The 7,281-nt window shown below is 46.3% G+C and overlaps 1 protein-coding gene and 1 long non-coding RNA gene across 2 annotated transcripts in view; one reads left to right on the top strand and one right to left on the bottom strand.

Moving 5' to 3' along the window:
• TBX1 (T-box transcription factor 1) overlaps window positions 1-7,281 on the top strand; it is a 153,160-nt gene that overhangs the window by 80,689 nt on the left and 65,190 nt on the right. The gene's annotated exons all lie outside the window — the stretch shown is intronic.
• LOC308058355 overlaps window positions 1-7,281 on the bottom strand; it is a 76,171-nt gene that overhangs the window by 29,724 nt on the left and 39,166 nt on the right. The window contains exon 1 of the long non-coding RNA XR_013925781.1: window positions 2,606-7,281. This exon is cut by the window's right edge and continues 39,166 nt beyond it. This is a non-coding gene — a long non-coding RNA (uncharacterized lncRNA). The remainder of the gene's footprint in view (window positions 1-2,605) is intronic.

Raw genomic sequence — 7,281 nt, 5'->3', positions numbered from 1 at the left:
CTGCAGGTACAGACAGCTCAGGTTTTCAGAGTTTTATGTCTCCCATCCTCCAAATCTCTTGTGGATTGTCCCATCAATAGTTTGCTATGTGGGAAAAATTCTAAGCCATTTTCCCCAGTGAGCTGACCCAGCTAGGTGGTTGCTCTGTACTGACACTGTTACAGGTTCTGTTGTCCATTTTTAAGAAAAATTGTTTCTTTTGCTCTTTGAAAATAATGAAAAAATTGTCTCATGTCAGAGTGGAGGTCACATCTTGGAACAGTTCTTCCAGCTCCAGCAGAAAAGGACACACATACACACAGAGGCTCAGACAAAAACAATTCATTATATACCTTCCATGAACTTTCTAACTTTAAGCTCCTTTATCTTCTGAGCATGTGTCTCCAAGGCAACCACTTAACTACCACAGGTTTTCCAGCATGCTGCATTTCACATAATCTCTCTTTTTCCAAAGTTTGAGATCCTTGCCTGAATACCTCAGAATTTTTTTTTTAAAAAAAGAGATTAAAGAAAAAGAAAATTACTGCTATATTTTTAGCAAACAAACAGTACTGACTTACATGACAATGCTGAGATATGCTGAAATTTTAGAATGGTAATCACTTGGCTAGAGGTAAATTATTATTAATACGGAGCAAAAGGCTGGAAATAATTGAAATTAATGCTAATCTTATCTGACCCATCCCCTTTCTCTGTGTCTCCTGGGTCCTGAAACTGGGTTAGAAGTCCCAGGAGGACTGCAAGTTTCTGTTATCCCACACTTCTGATTGAGCTACAAATGCCTCAAGATGAAGTGTGTTGCTCTGTTCATTTTTTGTTCATGTTCTGTTGAACAACAGAAACGTGCTTAGAAATAAGAAGGGGAAGGAGAGAGCTGCCTGGCCTTTACTGGATTAACAGCAGAGTTCAGTTCATGTTGATCGGAGCTCAGAGCATGGGTGGGTTTGACTGTGATCATTAATATGTTAGAAACTTTTAGTAATATTGCAGAATTTAGAAGGTATGGCAGCCCTGCTACCCTTATCTGTTGACAGTTATCAGGTTTATTACACTTATCTCAACCCAGAGCTGACCTTTATCTCCTCCTCCTAATTGAGGCTGTAGATAAAGCATCATATATTTACTCTTGTGCTCAGTCAGTTGCTTTAAGGCAAAGATTCAGAGGTCTGGTAGCTTAAAGAGGGAGTTCAGTGCTGAAAGGTGCTCAGCAGATCTGTGTGCTTCCTCAGCTAATCAAAGCCATGATGGCATATTCAGCCCCCTGTTGAGAGCAATAGAGGAAGTACAGTTTTAGGATGAAAGTTGTTTGTGCTACTTCTGTTGTCCAGCTTTGTACCAATTTGCAAGATGAACCTAATGCGCCTTGCATTCTGCGGGACTGCGCCTTGCAACAGAAAATCCCGATACACCTGACCTTAGGTTTTGAGAGTGACGTTCCAAATGTACAAGGCAAGATCAGTTTTGAAACGCAGTTCACTTTGTAAGGGCCACTTGTAAAGTTACAGTTCTACAAGTTCATTCCATTAGGGATAAAATATGAGAGACAATGCAGTAAGGAATTTTCAAAGAGTGAATATAGGGAAGAAAATTGTGATTTAGTTCTGATATTTCATAACAGCAACAAAAATAATTACTAACAAATTATTCTATGAGTAGCAGAACTAAGAAACCAGACTTGGTTCAGATTTGTGGTTTTGTCCTAACTCTCGCACAAATACACTGTAGTAACTGTAACTGTAGTAACTGTAGTAACTGTACACACACACAAACACACTGTAGTAACTGTAGCCGAGCGCTGCCTGCCTTTCCCTGCTGGGGCAGTGATTGAGCCTCTTACCCCAAAGTCCTGCTTTCGCAGAAGTCACAGAAGCTCTCTTTATCTTTGCGTCATTCACCATGTTTTTAGAATTTTGCATCTGATGAACCAGAAAATAAAATTGTGTTCTAATGCCAGCTAATAATCATTTTAATCAAATGTTCAAAGTCCATAATGTAATGTATATTGTCAATTAGAGAAGCTGTGTTTAAGAAAACCTTAATTTGGAATCAGTATATAAGGAAGGCAGTTAGGGAAGTGGCAGTGTGTTAGGCCTAACAGATTGTCAAGACACAGGCACCATGTCTCCCTTGCATGCTGAGTAGCATCTCTCACTTCTACAGAAGTGAGGTGCAGTTGTTTGTAAAGTAGGAAAGATGTTGTGTATTATTACTGTTAAGCTAGGATTGTATTGTAAAGCTGGGATGTGACTGCAGTCATCTTTCTCTTCTTCATAAAGAGAAAACAGCACTGAAAACAAGGGAAAAGCTTCATCTAGGCACAGTGTATATAAGCTTTATGTACTGTAACTAGCTATTTAGCCTCTGCAGCCTTATCTATCTGGAGACCAGTTCACATAATATCCATGAAATGAACATCTCAGGTGAATGGTTTCTTGAGTGTCTGTGCAGACTCTCAGGTGTACACAAAACATCATGAGACACATAAAGGCATAAAAAGCAGAAATGGATCTGCAGAGCAAGGGACAGATCTGCCAAGCCCCTGTCCTAGAACAACAGGTACTCTTGTAAGCATCATCTCGTTTTGTAAGAATGGAGACCCACTTACCCACAAATATTCCACAATGACTCGGTCCAGAGGAGCTGATAGGGAGGTAAGGGCAGACATTTGAATTTGCATTGTTTTTCCATTCTCCCATATGTTCTTACTTGGGCTTTTCCAACCATCACAAATCCTCCTTTGTAGATCTGATGAAGCTGGGGCACTGATTAGCTGAAATCCAAAGAGGATTTTTGATCGCAGAGACTGGTTTTTGTTCCTTGCAGAAGAAAAGCAGTGGCTGATTATCTGCATCTCTTCTTCACATTTCAGTAATGTGAACAACTGAAACAAAATCCCCTCTTTCACCTGACTTTGCAAGCTACCGTGTGCTGGTGGTGATGGTTTCACAGGGTAACAACCCCCAGGGAAGGAGGAAGTTACTGGTGGTGCTGGGAAAAATGTCAAAAGGGGAATCTACTGCAAATTGGGATCAGGTTTAGCAGTGGTGTACAACTCTTTCTGCTGCCAAGCTGGGTGCAGAGGCACCCTTACAGAATGGACTGCAGTAACAGAGCCCTTTGCTGCTGTTTGAAGCCACACAGTCTTCACAGTTGGTTGCGCCTGTAAAGGAGAAGCTGTAGCCAGATGCAGCTGGGGGAAGCACATCCCTCTAGTCACTGATGTTTGTGCTCTCAGGTAGACTGTTTGGGGCTGAGCCTTTGGTGTTTTATCTTAGAGCCGTGAGCAGAGCTGCTGGCCTGGCCAACCTGGCTGCCCTCTGGGTTGCAGAGGAGCATTTGCTCAGGGACATCTCTTTTTCTCTCCCAGACTGCACTGCCAGGGACACTGCAGTGGGTGGCAGGTGACATGCCAGCAGGCTGGCAGGATTTTTGGCACATACAGGCAGTTTACTCATCTCTGCGCTTTGCTTTCATTCAGACTGATTTTTGCTACATGTGGGGCAGATGTTTCTGTGATCTGAAAAGATCTGTATTCAGCCCAGGTTCGTCCTACAGCCACTGAGTTAGGTGGAATGCAGGAGGCAGATTCCTTCCAGTTGCCAGCAAGCCTCTATCAGGGAATAATGTTTCATGGGCTGCCATTATTGGTGGCCACTTCCTCCATCAGTGTCTGGGAGCCACCAGCAGCAGCTTTTGCATCAGCACTGTGTGCAGAGAAGCATGGCAGAAACCCCAGCCAGCTGAGCCTGGTGAGCATTTAAACCAGATCCCTTTACAAATGGGAAGAAGTCATAAAATCTGCCATGAAACCTTAGTCCTGGCTTCAGCTGTTAGTGACTTTAATGGCAAAAGTGCCCCGTCTTCATTATAGGAGCCCTTTATTGTCTAATTTCCCAGGGGACTGGGAGCGGATTGATCCCACAGTAGCACTTCAACTAGTAGCAGAGCAATAAAAAAAGGGGAAGGAATAAGAAAAAAATCCCATGTGCTTAACAGCAGCCATTCTGCTTCTGACTTTCAGCACAGGCAGGTGCTTATGGGGTTTTCAAATCCCCTTTATGGGAGCACTGCAGTAATGCTCCTCTCAGGATGTGTCAAGCCCTCAGCCAAAGGAGGGCCTGCCTCTACCTGTAGAGAGGAAAATAATTCCTGCTCCTCAGTGACAAGCCAAAATTCTTCACAAGTATGCACCAAGAATTAAAGGCCCAGCCCTATTAAGAGCAATAAATTTGTACCAGGGATGTTCTTGGCCCAGTCGCGAGAGTAAATTGACACTTTCTGGCACTGTAGCCTCCTGCCAAAGGGTGGGAAGAACTAACCCAGGTAATAGTAAAGTGATCTCAAAGGGTTTTTTTTCTGCAGCCTGGCTTTCAGAATGAAAGCCAAATTCTAGCCTTGCGTGAGTCTCTCCAAAGTTTCTTGGAGCTAAAATACTGTGTTCATTTGTTACAAGCAGATCAGAAGTGTTTCTTGATCCAACATCAACACCCCCCCCTAAAGGAAAAGACAGGAGAAGGAAGCAAAGGGCTGAAAGGGAGACAGAGCGGCCACAGACAGGTGTGTATGCAGCACATGGTGCTGGGCATGGGCTGCAGTGGGGACTGACTGCATGGAGCAGCTGAGCAGAGAGCCCTTCCATCACCTGCTGGGGACTGATCCCGTCCGAACCTTTAAAGACAGTGTTAAGCTCACAGCCTGGGGGACTGGTCCAGTCTAGCTGATGTATCTATATGTAACATTAAGATCTCCCAAGCAGCAGCTGGGAGATAGGCCCTGGCCATAGCTGCTTGGGAGAACAGAGGTAGCTACTAGTCGTGTAGAACTTGCTGTACCTTCCTCATCTACTTGTGCTAAGAGAGATGTCTCCACAGCACTGCACGTGCCTCATATTAATCTCCTGGTGTTTTGAGAAGGAGCTGTTCAAATATTTTGCTGGGAGCAGTTTTGCGGGTGTGAAAACATGCAGCTTGAGGAAGGTGGCAGGGTGCTGAAGGCTGAGTGACGGACCAAGCTGCTGACAAGGGACTGGAGGAGAACTGACAGGGCCTCCAGCCTGCACAGGGCTGGCAGGCAGCACAGGGAGGTGAGCATTAGCATCCTCCTTTTGAGTAGGGGTTAGGGAAGAGGCGCTTCTCTGGCTTGTGCCTTCTCCAAATGAGCAGTATTTAGACTTTTTTTCCAGAGGGCTGAACACTCCTGGAGCCCATGGAGTGGAAGCTCCATAGAGCTGAAGAGCAGACCCTGGCTCTGCCCGGGGAGCTTTGCAGCTCCAGGGTACTGAAAAGGGGCCTTTGGCTCTGCAAATGAGACAGCTGGAAGGAATGGAGAGAAGCTCTGGGCATGGGGCAGCTCCCTCTGCCCCAGGTTGTGTCTGACAATGCCAGCCCCCAGCACAAGGGTATATATAGGGGGCCTGAAGTCACATGCTAGGTGCACCCCAGGGAAGAAACAGGCTCTCATCCTGCTAAATGGTGTGGCTGGGTGTGCTCCCTCCTCAGCGGGCTCACCCCAGAATCCTACTGAAGGGTGAGGCGAGTGGCTCCCATTATAGGAAACAAGGTGCTGCTGCTCCTTACACTCAGTGTCAGCTAGAGCTGGGAGCCGTAAGTGATGCCTGTCTGGTGACCCCGAATCCTGCTGTTGGGGTTGGTTTTTCTAGTATCTCCCTTGAAGGTACGACAGAGTTGGTGGCTTTGTTCTTGCTCCCTTTTTTTTTGTCTGGGGCCAGGTATAGCATCAACTTCTCCCAGCCATCCTTAGTGGGTTCCTTTGCTCAGAGCTGAGAGCACTGCAAGCCCTTTCCATGTATAGAACATCATTTCATGGCTCATGAAAAAACAGAATTTTAATGAGATAAAAGTGCTCTGTGAAAATCCCATGGACAGGAGCCAGCAGTTCCTGAGGGGTAGAGATGCCTCTTCTACTTCTCTGCCTGCCCATGTGCTTGCTTTTAAAGTTATTTATAAACAAGTTCCTGAATTGATGAAACAACTTTTCCTGTGTAGCACATAACATTGTGGATAGTTATTGAGATGCTAACAGGATCAATCTCCTGTGCAGGGGAGATGGAAGGCAAGGCTTGTTTCAAAGGGGGCTGTTTATGTAGGTTTGGGCAGTTCAGACCTCATGTGCAGAGCCAGCACAAACGGAGCATGGGGGATTTGGTGCTCTGGGCAGAGAAGGACAGTTAAGCACAGCAGTCCTGCTGTGCTCAAGCAGGGCCCACTCTGTGCCTGTAAGTGGTACCGTGTGTCTTGCGGTGATGTTGCCTGACCCAAATGCATCAGATTTGAGACCCATATTTAGTTTTTCCCCACTCGTAGTGACATGGACACTGCTGCACAAGCTTCAAAGTGGTGTAAATGAGAAAAGTTCCCTACCCAACTTTCATAGAGATCTGTGTCATCTTCGTACTGAATTCAGTTCTGTGACTTTCCTTTTGCCCTGGGAGAAGGAGAACAGGCTCTTTAGGATCTGCCCAGTAGTAGACTGCTGCGCACTGGATTCTGTGAAACAAGTCAGTTTGACAGCCAGGGGCCTGGCTCTTCACATATGGATCTCAGAGAGAACCTACCTGGGAAACATGGTGGTATTCCAAGTTACAGGGCTCATTCCCTCTGTCTCCCCACACCTTGACCCTCATCCCTTGTGTAGAAGGCAAAGCCATGGTGTCAGTTACACCCTGGGATAAGTTCATCAGGAAACAGCTGCTGTGAGGGTGTCTCACTGGGTTTTGGCACTCAGTGGGCGTGCAAAGCTCTCCCACACGCGCAGAGATGCCATGTACTACAGGAAGAGCACTAAGTAAGGGTATATAAAGTGTGGCATCACCACGCAGCCCTCCACCTCCACCTGCAGCCACAGCCATCTCTGCACCCTCCCAGGGCTCCCACAGAATCCCAGCTGGGGTCAGTTACACACTGCATTATCTGCTGCATGCCAAATCACTGTGCTTTGCCACTTACACCTGTTTTCTGACTAACATGCACCCAACGTGTAACCCACACTGAGGTTTACGTCACCTCTGAATTTTCTCTATGGTGTCAAATGTTTTCAATTTATCATCTACTGTCTGTGGACCAGACAGGAGCCAAGCGGGGAATCCTTCCCAGTAGCAGAAGAATCTCCTTGCCAGCCTTTGGCCAGCTTCCCCTTGCTTGCACAGAAACTTCTGCCTTTCCCAGGAGACCAGCACCATCCATCTCCCTCCGAAGGCTGTGCAGGGCACTGGAGGGACTCCCGGCTCTGGTGTTCTGTGCATAGACTTGCACTCCTCTTCCA

Source organism: Falco punctatus (genome assembly GCF_963210335.1).
Source record: "Falco punctatus genome assembly, chromosome: 1".
NCBI lineage: Eukaryota > Metazoa > Chordata > Aves > Falconiformes > Falconidae > Falco > Falco punctatus.
The sequence above is the reverse complement of the archived record's forward strand: the minus strand, read 5'-3'. Positions and strand labels throughout refer to the sequence as shown.